The sequence below is a fragment of the Melanostigma gelatinosum genome, assembly GCF_949748355.1.
Source record: "Melanostigma gelatinosum genome assembly, chromosome: 8".
Classification (NCBI taxonomy): Eukaryota; Metazoa; Chordata; class Actinopteri; order Perciformes; family Zoarcidae; genus Melanostigma; species Melanostigma gelatinosum.
Window position 1 is genome coordinate 16,994,244 of NC_136641.1, and position 21,286 is coordinate 17,015,529.

Here is a 21,286-nt window from a genome sequence, read left to right on the forward strand (position 1 = left end):
CACTCACTGAAAAAAGATCACAGCCTTATACATCCATCAAGCAACTCTATTCTCTCCCTTCTAACTTCCTCCTGTCCTTCCATCTATCCTTGATTCTTTCCCTCTCCCGCTCCAGATTCTTCTTTTTTTTCCTTTTCCTCTTGTTTTCCCTATTCATCACTGTCGTTATGGTTGATGTTAGCAATTAATTTTTGAGTCATGTATGCCTTCTTTAAGTCATTACACCTCAAAATAAAAACTGAGTGGAGTCTTCTGGCAGGACACACTGGTGACACTGGTGACACTGGTGAGGAGAGAGAACACGAGACATCTAGGGCCACATCTGAGAAAGTTAAACTGAAATACCACAGACTGCTCTCTGTCAAAAGACATGTTGCCACATCGCAAAAAGTAAACGATAGGCGTGCTGCTCCTAACACCTCTGCTGGCATCCAGTGAGGAATAAAATATCAAACGTTATGTTACCGTGTTATTTATGTGCCTGACTTTGACTTCAGGTCTGGATTTCCTGTGTGTTGGTAAGTGGCCACCAACAAGATGGTCGCCTTAAGTGCCGAACATATAAATCAAAGCATATCAACCTTCAGAAAATGAAAATCTTGACAAATATCTGCCAAAGACATGAAATACAACATGATTTGTAACATTAAAAATGAAGATAATAACCCAGATGATGTCTCTCACGGATTTGGAGTTACCACTTAAGAAGACAGCAGACACAGCAATGAATCTGTATGTCTTTTCACAAGAACGTCTGCAATACCTGTTAACCAGTGAGCCACAACACACAGGGCCTACTTTTCTTTTTTTAACAGCCAATATCCCTCTCATGTTATTCCATGTGTACTGCCATATAGATGAGAATAGAGTAGCGAATAAACTTTGTGTCGAATACGGTCATGCATACAGTGCCTTAGTCCATACTTTAGTTACTGTTATGCAATGACTTGAGAACTGACATTGTGGGCAATTTACCCTTCAGCACACCCCCAAACACCTATTCATATAAATGATGTTAGAATATTGTTAGAATAGCCTAAATGTGTGTGATTTGGTTAAAGAAAGTGTTTCGCACTTTCCCAGAGTCATTAACCAATAAATGCCGTAGGACAGACCTTTTGGATGTATTTAGGCGTTTATTAAGGAGAGGCCCACAGTCTCAGACTTTAAAAACTCCTGGGTTAGATCATAGTCCTGTTATAACCATAGACTACATATAAGAAGTCACCATGACGTCACCTATTGGTTTGTGAACAGTGGTTTTGAAGCCTCGAGTTCGACATTTTGGCATTTGCCATCATGAGAAAGTGGAGCTAAGTAAAAGCAAACAATTTTAGGCAAACCAAAATGTTACAATTAACTTTCATGAACTGAAAACACACTGTAAAAAGGTTGAAGTTCAAGGACGAAAACACTGACAACTCCCAAACTGGACAACACCGTGGAAACGACCTGTCAGTGACAAGGTAGCCACAACCTGCTTCATCGTCTGGTTTACTCTTAATGGAAGAACACTTGAAGGTCACGAAATGTCATGTGTAAAGTAGGTGCCTTCTTGAAGAATGTTTTACATTTGTTTCAATAATTTATGTCGCACTTTATTCCAGTCATTGTTTTGTCATTAGTACTTATTGCATTTTTAGCTCGTACAAGGCTTTGACCTGGAATCTCAAAATAGATTTGAGTCTATTCCATGTAAATAACTGCATGTGATGCAAGTGTCACTTAATAAACAGGCATACAGGTCTTAACAGTCTGATTTGGCCTCTTTCAGTACAATGTTTATGTTCTTAGTCAAAGCACCTGCAAGCCCCTTTATCACTGAGGTCATGGCCTGTTGCTTTGTCGCTGGCTAGTTAAATATGAAGGAAGGTCTCTGACAGGTCACCTGATCTGCTGGAGTACAATTACGGTCCTGCGTTGTTGTCATCGGGGCAAGAGTGACACATACACGTACTGTATTAAAGGGTTATGTTTCCACAGATGTGGGCAGCCAACTGACAATGCTTACACACACACACACACACACATTATTTTCCACATTTTCCAGTTATCTGGAGCCGTATTTAATAATGCCCATTTAGAAGCTGTCCTTAACTTTGACTGACAAATAAATACACTTCCATTTTCTCATCCCCTCGCTCACAGTGCCTGCTCTGTTCGTTGACTGGTCCCTTCTTCGTCCCATCCTGATGTGAATTGCTTTTAGAGACAAGTGTCTGTGAGATGAAGCTGCTCCTCAGGTCTGGGAGACAGGAGACACCAGTATGTCTCTGGGGGAGTGGACTACGGTACCAATCACTGTCATTCATGATAAAAACCTGGCTGGCACACACACAAACACACACACGTATGTATATTGGGAGGGGTATGATGCCCTAGTAGTCATGAGTAAAACTGAATGTAAATCTGGGGCGCTTTAGGAATTGTATGTGAAATAGAGGAAAGCTGAAACAAACTTCTAAAGGGAGATGAAGTAATAATGTGAGTCGATGGAACGAATGAAGGGAGATCCTAAGAGAATGGCTGTGCTTTCTCGTCGAATGATAGTGGGACAGCAGAGGAATGCAGGGCCACGGCTGGCCTCAAGCGCACTCAATATCTTTACTCATCCTCTGGTTTGCCCACTTAGTCCAGGAAACCCTAGCCTTTCCCAAGCGGGGGAAAATGCCACTTCAATAGCAGGGAAAAACTACTCAAGACCTGACAGCGTAAGTATTATGGTGTGTATGTCTTTGCGTGGGTGGGTGACTGTGTGTGTGTGTGTGTGGTGATCAAGACTGTCGGATCTGTTTACAGCCCGCTGCAGTAGCCTATGAGAAGTAAGATGAAGACAGGCTACAGAGCACAGTGATGTACCCAGTGCGCACTGAGTATTATAGTCTATTATATATATTATATTATATATACCTGCCCACTCAAGGGCATGATTTTCATTTCAGCATTTCAGACACTCAAACAAAAACACGTACACACAGAAAAACCACCCACTACAAAAAACAATTCCGTCGAGTATGATGTATTCTGCTCGCTGCGAGGGCCAAAATTCCTTGCACATGTATGGCAATTAGGCCTAATTTTGGCCCAAATTGCTTCCTGTAATGATGAGTGGACATAGTTAGCGGGCCGTTCTCAACTGCCCAACACAAAGAGATCTAAAGTTCTAAATCATCAGTTCCAAGTCTAGAGAGTGATGGAGAAAAATGCAAAATGCTACCCTCCCCACACACACACACCTCCAACTCTCTACGTACAACCCGACTCCATCCCTAACAGCAGTGATATAATCATTAGAGCCATAGAGTTTAGAAACTTCAAAGAGGAAAAAGCTGCCAGCTTTCTCCATCCAGCCTTTTGACTGAGTGACCCTCTCACATGTATCAGCTCACTGGTGGACTACAGGAGCCAACCACATCGACATTGTATCCACCCACCTCAACGTCCATTCGAGAAACAGAAAGAGAACGAAACCAGGAAAAAAGCCAGCATTTTGTACACTCGCAGAAGTCGCGATGACCTCGGTCATCGAAGTATCTGTGCATGCAAGTTGGTCATAAAGACCAGTTGGTCAGCGCACATTGATCCTCATCACAGTAAATGCACCAGAGCTGGACCAACAGCTACTTTTCTGTGTGAGTGTGGGTGTACTGACCTCTGTCTGCAGTGTATTGGCCCGTTGCTCTTTGGCGCTGAGCGACTCCTTTAACACCTCGATGTGTTGCTTGCAGTCGGAGTTCTGATTGGTCAGTGTTTCAAGTTTGGTCTGAAGGGCCTGCATCTCTGACTCCTTCCTGTTCAGCTCCTGCTTCTGCTGCTCAATCTGACAATCACAGAAACACAAGCACAAGTTAGTTATGAAAATCTTTTAGTCATCATTCAGTCAACAGATCACAAAAACTTTCAAAATGAGAACAAATTTTTTTTTATCCCACGTAAACACACATGCAGGCCCACAAACCACATACACACCAATGTGTGCGTTGCTGTTGTGTATCACTGAATGGAACAATTTTCCACACACTTTGTTCTCTATGAACAGGACTTTCACAACAAGTGTTTTGAAAGACTTAAACATGCTGTTTAATATAGAAGTGGGCAATATGCACTGAACTGATGGCGTGATCGCTATCTCATCATTCAAAATCACGGTGAAAAGTGTTACAATTCAAATTGTTTTACGATACAGAACAGGACAGAAAACCACATACGAAATCAAATGCATTAACAGAGGGAGGTTTCTGTGCTAGCGATGTGCAGAAGATTGTTATCTGTCCACTGGTGCCAAAAATGCACAAAGCTGATACAAAGAGAGATTTATCTCGTTTTGTGAGCAGGGTTCACCTCAACGGGGGAATTATGACTGGATAAGAGATTGGCCAATCAACCCTCAGAGAAATAAAGAGCCAGAGAGAGAAGGGAGACGGGACAGAATAAAAGGACACAGGAGCAAGAAGGCGACTCAGTGTGGTGAGACTGGAGAGAGGATAGTAAGACAGGGACCACAGGAAGTAGGAAATGGTATAGAATGGACTAAAAACATGTATGATAGAGCAATAGATAAAACCAGGGGCAAGAATATGAGTTTGAATGAAAGAAACAATGAAAAACATTGTTTCTTCCTTTGGAGAGCGGCTGATAAGAGGGGTACTTCTGCTTATTCTGTGATCCAGGGTTGTTGGGGCGGGAAGAGGAAGGTGGGAGCTGTTCTGATGGAAGACAGACATGGTGACAAGGCCTGCTCCTACAGAGACACAAAGACAAGAGGACAGCAAGCCACTAAACTACAGCACACAGCAAGCTGGGAAACTGGCTGCGTGCTCCTCCACACTCTGAACTCCTCAACCACACCGCTGAGGATTCTGAATGTTGCACTTGATCAAGTTCTGTTCGAAAAGATAATCTGGATATAAATTCATACTCGGTCATGCTTGAACAAATGTTCCTGTTCTCAGAAGGCACTTTCTGGTGTTGGAGTAAATCAAAGCCCACAGAGGAAACCAGAGAGGACAGGGTCGCTGTCCTCTCTGGTTTCTCTTATCACAGTCTCACCTCAACACCAGTCGCCACCGCCGCTGAAAGACCAGGACCCTAACACTTCAAGGATATAGAATGAATCTGTGTGACTGCGCATGGTGTCTCTCTGTTACGCAGAAAGATGAGACAAGAGAGAGCGAGCCAGTGCCATCACTGTGATGTATATCATCCCAGGTCAGGACTGGCGAGGAGAGAGCTCTTTCCTCCGTCGCTGTAAGCTCACATTCATCTGTCAGGGGCCCATTCATGAAAACATCTCTTTTATGATTGCATCAAGAACTTCCCCGATGCAATGACAAATGGGCCCTACAATGAGCACCATTAATAAACAAAAGAGATACATTTTCACATGGCGCTCCAGTCATCAGCCTCAGCCATAATGGACACTCAGCCAGAAACTCTGTGAAACATGAAACTACATTTTTAAACATGGCTCCTGTAGATATATTCATGTGCCTATTGAAATGTTGTGCACGCCAGTCCGGGGCACTGCTGGGTCCCAATGAATAAACCATACAGCCTGGAATAGAGACATATTAGTCGGGCCTTTCTAAAGGTCTTCCTGCCAGCTGAAGTTGGTAAACGGACCCGGTGCACTGTAAGCCGACACGGCCTGAGCTTGCTCCCTCAGAACAGCCAGCCGCCACAGATAGGAGAGCAGTACAATGCTTGGTCATCACACAGGGAAGGTAGGTAAGGCACGCAAATATTTCATGGGAAATAAGGAAGAAAGAAGAAACCTCACTCTGAATAGGAAATAACAGATATATTCATAAGCGTAGGACTTCTTGGTATCAACTCTGAAAGCCTCTAAAAAGCAGCCAAAAGACACAATATTCTGTAACATGCAGTTCAGCAAGAGTTCACCACACTCATGCTTGCTTCTCCATGAACATGGAATGGCGAAATGCAACATGCATATAACAGGTTCTCTCGCAGTCATAACTGCTGTTTCAAGGCAAACATGCATCGCTCGGGTCATGCAGTGGGAAGTTGCAGAGACATTCTACCTTAGTCTTCATGAATTTCGAATGGCTCTTGTAGACCTCCACCTGCTTGAACTCATCCTGCCTTTCGTCAGAGTGCAGCAGGCCGCTGGTCTTTAACATCTGGACCTCATCCTCCATGTCTCTGATGTTCCTCTCCAGGGAAGAGATCTTGGTGTCCTGCACCAGCAACAGTAGGCAGGCAAAGAGTCAGCAAGGATCTAGTCTCGCATAGCCAGACGTGAGTGTCATCGCTAAAGAAAGGTCAGGCGCCACACTTTATCATTCTGGTTTCGGGGGAAAAACGCTGTGGTTTGTTTATATTTCTTTAACCCAATCACAATCGTCTTGCACAACGTTCAGCACAGGATGCAGCGGCAGGCTCTTGACTTTATTAGGTTACCTGTCTCAGATATCACTGATCTGTACATTAACTTGTCCCTCTAAGATGTCATGCAAAAAAAGTACAAATACAGAAAGAAGCGATGCCATTTAAAAACAGGGTAAGCGCGCATATTTTGAGGAAGACTCTAATGAAGACTGTTATAGTGCTGCACATTGTTTGTTCACATGAAGAATGACAGAAATAGCTGTGTGAAGAATATAAAATGGTAGCTCAAGAGATATGTTCAAACCCTGGCTCCAATGTGACCGAAATAGTTGGAGACAGCCTTGATCACACCAATTAAACAGTGATACATCATATTCACAGAAGAAAATGTGGCGTCCTGTATCTAGATTATAACTATTTAATGTGTACTCCTATTTCTGACTGGAATGTCCAGTAAAACAGGGGGACTGTCAAGGCAGACAGTGTGTGTGCAGCCAAGATGTATCTATGAGGGAATGGAAGGGTCTGTCGTGGACAGGTCCTCGGGTTGTTTAGCTGCATGGGTTCAGACATACGTTAAATGCTAAACCTCGGAAGGGAAGAGACAGGTAATTGAATAAATGGAAGCAGATTGCGTGATGCCGTCAGCACAAACCACAGGCAACATATCAGCATCTGACCTCTATTACATCCTCTGACATCAGCCCTGCCTAGCACCAATGCTGCACACCATCCTAAACAAACACAAGTAGACCAGGCCAACAGGGATGCATAAAGATGCATATAACACACACACAGTGTGTATGCAAGGACATATTTTCAATCAACACCGATAGGAAAGAAAGTCAAGGTGGGGCATTCAGGCATCTGGGGAAATCCCTCCACACAATACAAACATGACCACACACAGACTATGCTATTCAGTCATTTACATTGCTTTACGTTGATATCTGATTTATAAACCTCGCTCTGTGTTTAATATCGGATTCTGCTCCAGAGCACATAGAGACCGAAACAACATTCAGTACTAAAGGAATACATGTACGGAAGGCTGTGCCTCGAAGCCACTGACACATGGACTACTGTGCATGCCGGTGCTGCATTCCAACCAAGGAAGAATTTATGACAGCGATACGGGACAACACAAATACTGTATACTTGTAACCCATGTTGAGTTGACAGAAGGATTAAGAGGTGAGCACGTATTACTGTACCTGCCAGATAACATCAGGATCAAAACAGAAAGGGGAGTTGGTGTTCTGTAATCACAAAACGGAAACATACACCACTTAGAAAAAGCAACAGCACACACACACACACACACACACCGCACGAAAAGCATACAGAATTGTGCGTGATATACTCAACAACATAAACAGAGGACAGTTTCAAAAATCCACAATGCAGGAAAATATGTCATCCTCATTATCAAATTCACCAAAGGAAGACTGTATCTGTCTCTCTCTCTCCCTTCATAAGGCGAATCCTTCTGGCGATGTTTCTTTTGCCTTTGTAATCAATGCAGTCAGATTCTCTCATGCATTTGCAACAGTGTGAGCGTCCTAGCACATGTGCCGTCTGTTAATAGGCAGATAAATGACAAAGTATGTGTGAAAAATAACTGTGGTTTTGCTGGAAAGGAACCACTTTTAGAACAAGTGTTTGCTGAATGAACACTATGTGTGTGGGGGGGGGGGGGGCTGTGCATGCAGACACATGTGGAGTCAACTTTTAACAGCTCTAACGACTTCAAAGGGCTGAGATGAGAGTGAAAGCTTCCATATGTGACATTTGAAACAAATTGATTAAGTGCTCCACCCTGCATGGACCAATAATGGCCTTTACATAGGCATGGCCGCCATACGGACACTAGGCAACAATAAGACAATGTTGTTGAGATTGTTTGTGCATGGATGTTTGTGTCTGCGTTTACAAGCCGAGCCCAATCCTGTACTACTGCTCCCACTTCAGCGGTGCACATCAATAAGTGAAGGTTTGTCGGTATGAAGCTGATATCAGACTAAACCAGACAACAGGCTGCAACTGAAAAGCAACACACACTGCTCAAAAAAGATCACACTTTATATCTTATCACGACACCAAACGCAGTTTAAACTCGCTGATATCATTTTGATTGCTCTTGTTGAGTCCAGATCCACTGTAAGTCCTACCTTCATATCAATGACAGTCTGTAGAGCCCTGGTCTTGGCCGGATCGGCCTGGAGCTGGTTCCTACGATGGAGCTCCTGGGGAGGGACCCGGTAAAAATAAGCCTGGCGGCTCATCATCTTCAGCACTTTCTAAACACATACAGCTTCAGAGCCACTAAAAAAAGTCAGTCTGACCAGTTCCCGTCTCTAGTTCTCTTAAAAATGTTACGTTATCCTCCACTGGAAGTCGTTAAAAATTCTGGTTTTGCAAAAAAAAAAACATCCTATGATCTTTAAGCTGGACTCTGTTTGATGCTCTCACGATGACTTCTTTCCATTTTTAACAGCAGGTGCTGGTTTGTTCTCTGGTCTTCTTTTCTGCCTTTCTGTCTCTGTTTGTTAGCAGGAAGGAGACGCACTCAGCTACAGGCCATGATAATCTCTCTCTTTCACTCCTTTAGTCTTCATCTTTCTATTTCTTATCTCTCACTTGTGAACTCTGTCTCCCTCGCAGATGTCTCTGGCAGGCTAAAGCGCTTGCTTAGCAACACTTTCTACCAGCACATGCGCTACACTTCTTCAATCAATAATTAATTGCAGCTCTGCCCACACACATGAGCACACACACACATCCAAGCAAATGGGAACACAGCAGGTTGAACATGACTGCTGAGTATTAGGATTTTAAATGACCACAGTATTTAAAACCTGGATTGACCATCTCATGATTATGTCTTTGTAAAATATTAGACACCTTCCAAATAATGGAAGCTAAATGTAATATTGCCACTTAAAACGCCTCTAAAACGACCATAGATCTAAAACAACACCTCTCTCAAAGAGTCCCATAGAAATGGAGTGAATCATGCAAGCTTCCTTCACATGTGAAATGCGCCGACGCAACATCCATCCATCGCAACACAACCGTCATTGCCACTGCTTAGCTCTATTCAGCCTCACCACCACCACGAGACCAACTGTAGGCTCTGACGCTAGTCTCAAGGGGAAGACGTCTGCTACCAGCAGCTATCACATCTCTGTGCAGGTACGTGTGAGGTCAGAGCAAAGGTACCAAACGTTAACTATACGGCTGTGTGCCCTCTCCTCATCTTAATTAACTCCTACGTTATCTGACTGACTGAGCTGTACTTTTTATCTTATTTCAGGGAGGTATAGACAAGATAAGCTCAGACCAATGTTCTCTTTTTCATGAAGGTTCTGTTCACAGCCACACATGTTCACACCCAGAAGCCGCCCAGCGCACAACCACCGTCTGATCTGCTGGCCACCAAGCGGCTCCACTGGAGCAATTGGGGGTTAGACGCACCTCAGTTGTGGTGATGAGGAGTGGCCCTTGCTCAAAGGCACCTCAGTGGTGGCAACTGCTGCTCTTTTAATCCCCACCCAGATTTATCGACATTGAACTGCGGCTTGTGACCCGCAGGCTCTTCAAAAGCTTTACGCCACCACCTCCAGCTTCACAGAGGATTCATCGCGAGATCATTTGATTTATTTGTACACTGCTATAGTGTATGCTGTGTTGCAAAAAAAAAAGTATATTTGTACTGCATAGTTCAAGTAGAAATACAGGCAGATGCAACTGGTTGCTCCTATTCTTCCCAGTTCTCCCAGTGAGTTGAAATGAAAGTAGACAAGGGCGTTATCCTCTTGTCCATGTCAGTTGTGGATAAGGAGGGATTACTGCTGTCAGAGCATGCCTCCCACAGACTGGTATGCCCACTGCTGCCACGATCCTAATCTCCTACTAACCATATGTGTATTAATGTGTCACTGTAAGTGTGCATCCGTTTGTGCACGTATATTTATCTGTCCCATGGAGAGAGTGTGTTTGTATTAACTCCTTATTGTCAACGGTTAGAGGATAGTTTGAGTACAATAAAGGAAATTAAGTCATGCAAGAGAGCATGTCATCAAAGACCGTCTTCTCTGCTCCACATGTGTCGGAGGACCGGGCATATGGAATGAATAGGATCAAACGTAACACTTTAGCAATAAGTGTCGGCATCCTGAATGAAGGATACGGTCAAAAGGTTCAATTCTAGCCCGAAGGCAATGGTGTCATATATGCCATTTGCAAACTAGAACATGAAAAGATTCTAAATAGACATAGACACACACACACACATACTCACACAGTCATCAATCACATTCCCATCCCTTCTCCATCAGTGAGAGAAAAGGGAAACACATTTGCTTGACAAAAATGTGAAAATGTGTCTGCCTATAAGCTCAATGGCTTGAAAGAGAGGTTTGAAAAGACAAAAACGAAAATAGGAGGGAAAGCTTTGCTGAGAAATAGGGAGGGGGTGAGGAGAATGTTTGAGGGGGTGTAATTTTGTCCCGATAAACTTTTCCGCTCAAACATTCTGGGAGACCAACAGAGCATGGAGAAGACGTGGTGGCCGGGGTGTGTGGTGTGCGTGTATGTGTGTGTGTTTTCTTGCTCATTTATTTACAGTGTGCTTTTTATGTTAGTTGCGAGTGGCTTCATTAACCAAGGCTGAAATTAGTCAAACAACAATGGAGCCCCACCTGGGACAGGCTTTTCATCGATTAACCGAACTACAACAGATAGCATATCAGTCCGGGGAGAAAGAAAGAGAGAGTGGGAAATATTGACGGACAGATAAACATACAAAGGCAGAAAGTGGCATGAGAAAGTGAGCAACAAGAAAAAGCAGGAAAGAGATTACAAAAAAAGACGTATTTGCTGACATGAACTTCCACCTCCCTCAATAAGCTGGCACAACATCTTTTTAAACAGTTACATTTCTGTAGTTTCATTAATGTTTGAGAGAGGATGCGGGTGCAGACAGTGAAGGCTTGCCAAAAACAGCGACAGGACTTCTGAAGTAAGTCATACTGTAGAAAAAACAGGGGAACCATAAGTGCTTTGCCTTTAAGTTCTCAACACTAGATCGACGCCACAAACTCAGTGGTCCCGCTCCCGCTCTGGATAGAGTTAGGTCCCCGACTGTATATGGAGGGGACCTAACTCTATCCAGAGCCCCCAAGGACCATGTGAAATCTGCAGTATGATATGTAGGAAAGTCAATATGCCATCTCCAAGTCAAAATCTCACAGTTAGAGTGTGCATGTGTTTGTGCACGCCCTTGGCAGCAGGTCAGGGTTGTGCAGGAACAGACCAGTGGTGAGGCTGTTATTATTGGGTCCACAGGGACCTGGCAGCTGGGGAGAGCCGATTAGGCCCAGATTTATGCCTCTCAGCGTGTGTGTGTGTGTGTTCACCATCACACATAATGGTTCACAGTTCACACATCAGACTCGTTCAATTCTAATAGAATACTGCCACTTTGTGGACATTGCTAGTACTCCAACAATGTCTCCGTAAACATTATACCTGTTATTTGAAACACAAGCGAGAGAGCCAAGTTTGCGTCATACATTTTCACATGCATCTCCTAAACTTACTCCTTACTGTAAAAAAAATAAAAACCACACATTTAAGGTGTCAGTTTTCTTCAAAGCAGCAAAGAATATACCAAGAACCCTGTTTCAACCCTCAGCCATGTTTGAATGTTTGAAGGATAAATAAAAGCAGAGGTGAACTGAAAATGGAGGCCTTTATTATCCCAGCTCAAGCTAAACAAGCTGGGTCATTTAAAGGAGAGTAATGGGCACGGTAATGAAAGGCAGTTGGGCTGGTTTCCTTTGGAGCTAATCAAAAGAGCCAAGAGTAGTGCCCCCTAATAGAGGCAATAGCTGCACATACCATCATTGGCTTGCCTTCACTAGCCATGACAAGTGCAAGTGTAGGGCTAAATTATGTTTCAACAAAGGCAACAGGCCTTCACATGAATCAGGCTGCTTCTTACAGTTAAGTGAGTGCAGAGAAACCCTTCGAATAAATCTGAATTCAGCCCAACCTTTAACACGCAAATTCCACACCAACCACAACCACATCAAACGGTCAGACAATTTAAGTATTCTTCACCACAATGTTAATAAACGACATTTTCAGTCCCTCAAATCTGAATGTTTTCTACACATAAGTGTTGAAAGTGTCTGACAGTGTCTTTTCACTGCAATCCAATTGGAGGATAGCTCAATTATAAGGAACTATTTTGATTCAATACAATGATTTTGGGACTGGCATTGTATTATTATTAACCTGTTCTATGATTAAAATATTGAATTTAACTTGCATAGTGTTAACCCTTGTTAAAGATATATATATATATATATGTGCATATATAGTCCACATATACACCGATTCCATCACACCATCTCAACCTCAGAGGAGAGGAGGCCAGAAGGAGACGAGGGAAAAAAACGAAAGAACAACAATCGCCTCTCTTTTCAGTCAGGGCGGTCAGCGTGTTTTCCCTCATTAATCATACATTAATATTCAGACAAACACAGCTTGTTTTTTTTACCTTAGAAAAACACTCCTTTCTCCCATCTCTCCCTCTCACCCCCTCTTCCTCCATTGCACCCACAGTATGTGTTAAGCTGTCAAGTAGTTAAAAATAGCACAGGACACAGAGTGTGTGTGAACAGGTACTCACCTCTTATACACACAGCATGGTTAGGTCCCTTACACACACGCACAAGTGCACGCATGCACAGCAGTGGTTGCATTAGCATGGGGGGAAACACCCATGCTCCCCTCTGACAAAATCATAACAGTGACCGGCTCAGGTGGATATCCCATCAGCCACCGGCAGCTCGGCGAGGGAGTGTCCTCGCTAAAAACGCTAAGCCGACAGGCCCCAGATGTGCACGCGTGCTCACGTAACCACACAAACACACACACAACCACACACACACAATCACTGTAACTGGCCAGACAAACAAGATGGATGGAAAAACAAGAACATCATGACACAAACAATAGCAGAGCCATGCACAGACATGTAACACACACACAGACACACACACACTGACGGAGAGGTAGAGAAATTAAAGGCTAAGAAGGTTTAGGAGTTAAAAATAAACAAGGCAGGAACGAGGAGCACAGAGCCACTGCGAGCCCTCCTACAGAGGATACAGACACTCCTGTGCTACACTGCAGCTCAATGGAGGGCTGGTGTTTTTGAATTCTCATTCAAATAAAACTAAAATTGAGCCCATGAAGAAGAAGAAAAAAAGAGGAAAGTGTGTAGTATGAGCATGCCCAAAACAAAATGTTTTTTTCTTGTATTGAAACTGATTTTTTATGGACTACAATCATTTTCCCACCTTATTTAATTAGCTTTTAATTCCAATGCACAACAAGCATAATGCATGCCACATGCTGTGGAATAACTGCCAAAGGCTATGCTGAACGCACAGACAAGTAGCATATGAGCAGCAGCATATGAGCAGCAGCATATGAGCATGTGCATATCCAGGAACACACACACACACAAACACAAACAAACAGAGTTGTGTTGTAAAACTGCATGGCTGAACAGGCTTAGAGCTCTCCGCATGTTAATCTGGACCATTGATAAGACCTGCTGAGCAGCTTTCTACTCACCACTCTACATAACACACACACACGCACATACAAAATGCACAATATTTGCAGTGCAAAATGTTGTCAATTAATCTCATCAATTAATATGCAAATTACAATATGTTTGGACGACGGCATAGAAAACAAATATCACTTGAAACCATTTATATTTATCTTTTTATAAAAATCATGCTTTAGCCATCATGCACTTGGCTGTGTGATGGCAAGTCAAAGTCACTCTCGAGTATTTTCACAACCATTAGTAAAATGGTAAAGTAAAATCTGACATGGATATTGCTCTGCATTGTCAACACAGGCATCAAGATTGTGTTTTTATGATTTGTTTTTTTTTACCAAAAACCGAGTAAATATTGACATACTGCTCAGCCCGTCACATCACTTTGATACTACAGATGAATGGTTCATCTATAGTATCACCATTCACCTCCTGCAGCCCTCAGAAATATGAGGAAGAAAAACCCACCTCTCTCACGTGCATGTTCTCCAGCAGAGCTTCGGCCTCCTGCGCTGCCATGGTTATGATGCCTGTCCGCTGTCCTCGACCCCAGGTCCCCTGAACTTGACCATGGCCTTGACCCTGGCCCTGAAGCATCTCCAGCAGCCTCTGGATGCTCTCGTCCCGGGCGCCCAGAGTGTGTTTCTGAGAATCGATTCTCATCTCCATCTCTTCCATGGTCTTCCTCAGCAGGAACAGCTCCTTGGCCTGCCGCTCGTGCTCCGACTGGAGCCGGAAGAAATTCTCCTCTGATGGATCCATAGGAGGAGGCGAGGAGAAGCCTTCACACCCAGGCACCTGGCAGGGGCTGCAGGGCCGGAGTGAACCAGAGCTGGGTGCTACCACCGGACCTTGGCTAGGAGTGTAGAAGGGCTGATTTGAGCTGTTCTTCGGCCCAGGCTGAAGGCTGTTGGCAGGGCTGATTCCCTGCGCAGCTACTGCAGTGTTACAGCCATAACCAGGGCTGTGAATGATGACATCAGCTTCCTGTTGCCTGGGATTGTAGGTGTTGGATGGGCTGGCTCTCGGGCTATTCTTCGGCCCAGGACTGTGCAGGTTGCTGGAGCTTTGTCTGGGGCTGTGGCCGGGGCTGAGCCCCCCTCGGTGGTCCTGGTTTGTATGGAGTTCTCGATTGGAGCCGGAGTTCCCCTGCTGTCGCTGTTGCTGCAAGCGACTGTTCATCTCTCTGTGAGCCTTCAGCCCCTCCTGAAGCTCCTGAACTGTCAACGGAAGCTGCTACAAAGAGAGAAAGATTAAGCGAACGTTCATTCAATAAGTACACAAACACATTTAAAAATGAATAAACACAAGATGACACATTCATGTAAACAATATACAGTGTGGTACATAAAACAGACCTTGTTTCTTCTTATATCCCCAGGCTGCAGCAGCGAGATGTGACATAAGAAAGACATGCACACGCATGAAGTAAAATAGAAAGAAGATTAAATATATAAACCATAAATACCAAACCATTATGTAGATTACTGCAAGCTGTTGGGAGATTGTTACATGCTTTTGCCACTAGGGGGGGTCATTTCTCTTCAAAACACAGGGAGAAAACCTAGAAGGTACTCAAAGCTAAAATGACGTGAGTTTGTTTGGAGGTGAATATCAAAGAATGGGTCAAGATAAAGTGTGATGTTTTTTCCGATGAAAAGAAATTAGCGATTTATAAAATCAAAAACAATAAAAAATGACCTCAGAGAGAACCAGAACAATTACTGGCCTAAGTGCAATGAGGCGTATGTGGTCCCAATAATGCCACTCACTAATCAATTTATAAATAAACTGACAAATCAATAATGAATCAAGAATACAATTATTCCATTTTCAAACCAGTGGACGAACGAATGAAATAGAATAATCAAAGGTTCAGTTCTGAGTAAATAAATCATTCCCTTGTCGTGCAGCATGGTGTGATACATAAAAGCCTTGGGAAGAGCTTTGCAATGAATTCATTTTATTGGTTTGAACAATGTCTGCACAACGTTTGTAACGATGGGCTGAAGAGGTACTAATGTAATTACTGATTGATTTGTCAACACATTTATCACCTGAACAATTAATTACTGAGTGACACAAATGAGCACCAATAGAGTGGTGCTGGGGACAATACATTTCACTCAGCATTCCTGCTTTCGCCGCATTTGTTGCAGTGCAAAGTGTTACAAAATACAAAATGCTGATTTACAGCTACATTTACATCTTGCAGCTCTTCTGACTGGCAAATGGAAATTCATTCTGAGCTTGAAACCAGGGACACACAGAGCATTCTTGATGGTTGACTGAGCAGGGTAAGAAAAGGCACAAGGAAACAGAAACACGCACAAACACAGCATTGTCCTCAACAAAGACTACGTCAAAGGTCTGTTTGACACAACTCAAAATGGAAGTTAAATGACTAATCTCTTCATCTGTGCGAAGATATTACAATTTTTTCTTTAAATCTTGTTACTCCTCTGCTCGAGTCCAGAAGGTGGAGAGCGCCAAGGACACAGAGTTGAGACGTAGGAGGGAGGCGAGGGTGAGCATGGATAATCAATGCAACAAGCTAGCACTGAATATCAAGTCAGAGTGGGCGGACAATCCTCCACACAAACACACACAGCCAAGACTGTAGACACAAATACATATGTACAAGCACACACATACACACACACACACACACGTACACCAAACAAACAGATGGTTAGGGGACAGCTCTGGTCATTACAGCTGAGAGAAAAGGTGACATTCCTTATGCTAATTACAAAGTTGTCTTGTCAGACTCAACTCTTCCCAGTGAGTCTCAAGGGGCAAAAACACAGGGGAAATGGAGAAGTGATCATCTGAAAGGATAAATGGCAGATAGAGGTGATAAGGGAGAGCAAGGTGACAGCAGATAGGAGTTTGAACAACATCTTCTGCATGAGGTATGAGGTATTGCGTTATCAAAGTGAGCAAGTAATTGAAAGAAACTGGGCTTCTTTCTGAGTTTATATGATGGGATTGTAAACATTCTGAGAGACCGTTAAGGTCCAAGATGAGAGACAAAAGGGGTTGGTAACAATTTAATGAGCAATTGTTGCTAACAAATTCCTGATCATTATCAGCAGGAGCTGAACTATCCCTAGATGTGTGTATCTGTAAGAAAGGGGGGAGTAAGAGAGTATTATAATGTTTTGTAATGAATTATGTTTTGAGCAACAACACAGCGAATTGTTCAAATTAATTCAATGAATGAATTCTGTTTTAAGTAACCTACAATATATTCTCTACGCATATGCTTTCATGATTGTGTCCATGAGGTTTATGGGATCATAAATGTACAGATTCTTTACTGTGAGTGGTTTAAGTGGATGAACAAAGATAAAAGAAGAAAAAGGGTCAAAGCAGAAAAGGCAGTCCAAGTGAGCGTGTTGGTGTGGGAGAGACCAATGAGCCGACACGTACAACTCTCGTTGAATGGGTCCTTTGCCTGGAGGAGCAGAACTGAGACAAACACATCCATCTATCACAGTCAGGGCCAAGTGCCTGCAGACACACCGAGACTGGTAACATTGACCGTCTTGCTCCATTTAATGCTACAGACACGAGAAGCTCAACACCAGTAGTTCAGTGGCAAAGACATGTAATGTCTATAAAGTCTACTGAAGTCCCTCTGACATTTTGTAGGCGGTAAAAGTAGTGTGCGTAGTTTTTGGTGTACCTGCATGTTCTCTTACGGAAGAGAAGGATTGGTGGTAAATGCAGCTCTTCGTGCAGCATACAAGTCTGCATGTTAAGAAATCATTTTGAGAAACATGTATCAGTGGAAACTCTATAAAGCTACAGAACAATTACTATGTTCCTGAATGAAAACAGTTATTCATTTACAAACTTTATGTTTTTATTGTGTTAAAATCACAGGAAGTGTGTGGGCGTCACAGTGTCCTCACACTGTATGACAATGTGAGATGGAGAAAGCTATAAATACTAGTGGTAGCTCCTTGGTTACAGGAGGGAGGAGTAAAATGAAAGCAATGTTACGTTTTTTTTGCACAATTGTGTGAGAGACGAAGAGCAAGAGTTAGCAATAAGTAGATTCAACAGAAACTACACAAGCTGCATAGTGCGAAAGAGGATTAAATATATATCCAGAGAACAATTATATCTTTCCACCAGACAGACACAGACACACGAGGAAGTAAAAATGCCACAAAAACAAACGGTGACACAGAAGGTTCGGTGAGATAGAAAAGACAAGCAAGACAGACAAAGAAAGAACTGATATACAGCAGCTATGCAGTGAGACAGACAGATGGATAATGCCTCAGACTAAGTGGGCCAGACTCCAGGGAGAGGTGGCACAGGACAGAATGGTCACCATCCCTTCAGGAGAAGCTGAGAGCTTTTTCAAAATCTGACTCAGCCTGCTGAATAGCTGCCACTAGGGCACGTTCCCTTGGAAACACAGACAGCGCTGAGCCTGGCAAGCATCTCGACAAATTAACTGCACAGAAGCCTTTCTAAGCAACCTTGAAGACGGGAACAAAAGGTATGATGTGAGAGGTATGATGCACAGAGGAGATGAGCAAGTCAACAAAATGAGATTTGCACCATTTGAAAGATGTGATCTTTTCTAATAAAGACTCCTGGTGTGACGAACTGTTGAAGTTGTAAAGATGAAATTGCTTGTGTTTTGCTCACAGTCATTTCAGAATTTTCTCTTCATTTTTGAAACAAACTTCAATTTGTCATTTTTCTCACCTGCGAGTCGTCTTGATTAGTCCTGTACGGGTCCTTCAAAACCGAGGTCCTCCCTCCCCCCTCCCGCCTAACCCCCTTGTCTCTTTTCACATCTGAGCTCCAGAAGTTGACATTGTTCATGCTGGGGCCCGTCCTTCCGTCCCTCCCTACATCCAGTTCTCTCCTCAGGCTGTCATTCTCCCTCTGCAGCTCCCTCAGCTGAGACTGGAGCTCAAACGAGGGAGCGTCTTCGCGTCCAGCCGAATCAGGGGCCTGTGGATGTCGGCGGCGCAGACTGGAAGTCGTTGCAGGGTGCAAGGTTTGGTCTCCGTAGGGGTCTGAAGGGGGATGGAGGCCAGAGGAGGTGATGTTTGGGGTGCTGCCCATGGCCGTTGTTCGGTTAGTGTAGGAGGGGCGGCTGGTGCTCCTGCCCAGCGTCATGGTGCCTTTGGGATACCCGCCAGAGGGTTCCAAGGAATCTCGCTCACAGGGGTACATGGTGCCTGAAGTTGCATAGGCAGCACTCAAAGACTGGATGTTCTCCATAGATAGGGTTTTACCCCCTGGAGCTGTCGCTGAACCACGAGTTGCTCCTTTGTCTGCTGCTGTGCCAGGTTTGATCTTTGAACCTGGCCTTGACACCGACCCTTGACCTCCAGCCAATTTAGACTCTGGTGCAGGCCCACTCCCTGACACGGAGCCTGGTTCTAGCCCCGAGCGGGAGCCCGGTGCAGAAATTACAGCCTGTTTGCCTTTCCCCTGTTTGGGGGATGTGGAAAAGCGTGAATGAGATGCGCTGACATCAGTGTGCCCACTACTCTTTGGACCAGCCGACAGCTTGCTGTGCGCTGGCTTGGCTCTAATGTTTAAAGGCATTTTTTTATATGGCAAAAGTTGACCTTTAAGAAGAGACTGTTAAAGTTGGGAATATTTTCATATCCCTTTGTGGAACCAGAATGGAAAACAAGGTTTAGAATAAAGGCCACCTCTCGGCCTCTACGTTTTCACCTGTCCATTCTTGATCATTCAGGGCTTGAGGCTGAGTCTCAGTCAGTCCTATTAGAAAAAAATGGCAGTGACTGTTGGCTAGAGGGCTCCCAGACAAAAAGGCCAGAGGTCTTGTGGTTTCAGCTACAGTGCAGGACATCATGGATTCTAAACGGGGAAAAGAATGACAAATATTGAGACAACGCCATACATGGTTCATCGGGCTGGTATCATTTTATTATACTATTGCCAATATAAGGATCAATCTGATACCAAAATAACTTTTTTGTTACTTTGAGCAACATAAAGACGTTTTTCTCCAGAACTCCTTTCTCGAAAACAATTCTTCATAAAACAAATGGTCTAAAATTGGCAGAATTATAATTTAAATCACGTACCATCTTATCAATAATAAGAGTAAGGAACCAAGCCTAGAAATCTGATCAACGATGCCAATTTTGTGTTCGCTACACAGCTCTACAAATAATTAAGACCTGACCGACTAAAGAGTGAATATTTGTTGCACTGAATCATCCAGAGAACCAGTTACAGACAGCTATGTAGTGCATCACAACTATATTCTTGATGTAGTGTCCTCTTTCTCCACTCAGAAGTGGCCAAATGCACCAGGTCTTGATCAACTAAAGACCTGTGCCTCAGCTAATCAGGTGTGGATGGTGAAAGAAGAAAAAACAGGGAGAGGGACCAACTTGTCCATTTCAGCACCAAGGACAGCACTCAATCTTAGACCATCATGAAGCACATGGATTCTAATGTCTGCTCAGGACTGAGGGGACCTGAGCTATAATGCAGACTGCAGAGGGAATTGGAAGAGCAGCCTTATCTGCCATCCCTCATACTTCAAAGCTCATTGTCTGACGTTATACCTACCATAGAATACCATAGGATTCCACTACAAATGGACAAAAGGAGGCACTTGTAATTTAGGTAAATCATACTTGACTAGTCAAGCATGTTAAGAGTGTGCCCATATTAGGACACAATCAGCATAGACAGTAATGTACTATATGTTTATATCATAAAAAAGCCATACATAAATCGGTAAAAAATGATCCCCGGGAAATCAAAGTAAGCACAACGCAGTCCATGGTGGACCAGATTTTGGGGACTGTCCGCAAAGCAGAGGCAAATCCAAATCATAATCCCTCCTCTAATCCAAGAGGATTGGGTGCTTTGAGTCACGATGCAGCTGATAGATTGGTTAAATCTGCTTGTCAGTCATAACATAGCTGTCAATCACTTATCCATCATTGTTTGAGACAATGACTTTAGCTTTTTGTGCAGCAATGACACCATCAAGTCTGCGAGTAATTTCGGTACACAAATTGTGCAATTCATTTTTTTTAAATGAGGATTTAAAATATAATGACAAAGATGAACTGGTAAACCATTTAAAACAAGGAAACCGCGAACACGTTGGCTTGCTACTATTGAAGCTTTGCTTCATATAATATATATAATTTGCATTAAGATGGAGGTCTCGGTCAGTTTCGAAGGGAACGCGCTAAATTTACGCAGCTGTATAACTCCTTGTCAAGCCATACTGGCAAAAGACAAGCACGAATGATT

At 43.5% G+C, this 21,286-nt stretch overlaps 1 pseudogene across 1 annotated transcript in view; it reads right to left on the minus strand.

Annotated features, from left to right (window-relative positions):
* The window catches only part of LOC306780693 (ERC protein 2-like), a 96,797-nt pseudogene extending 77,212 nt beyond the window's left edge, over window positions 1-19,585 (minus strand). Inside the window, exons 1-6 of the transcript in view lie at window positions 18,731-19,585; window positions 15,358-15,381; window positions 14,468-15,235; window positions 6,045-6,200; window positions 4,649-4,741; window positions 3,653-3,820 (exon numbers count right to left, since the gene is read on the minus strand). The product of the transcript in view is annotated as an ERC protein 2-like (transcript). The remainder of the gene's footprint in view (window positions 1-3,652; window positions 3,821-4,648; window positions 4,742-6,044; window positions 6,201-14,467; window positions 15,236-15,357; window positions 15,382-18,730) is intronic.
* Window positions 19,586-21,286: the final 1,701 nt, after the last annotated feature.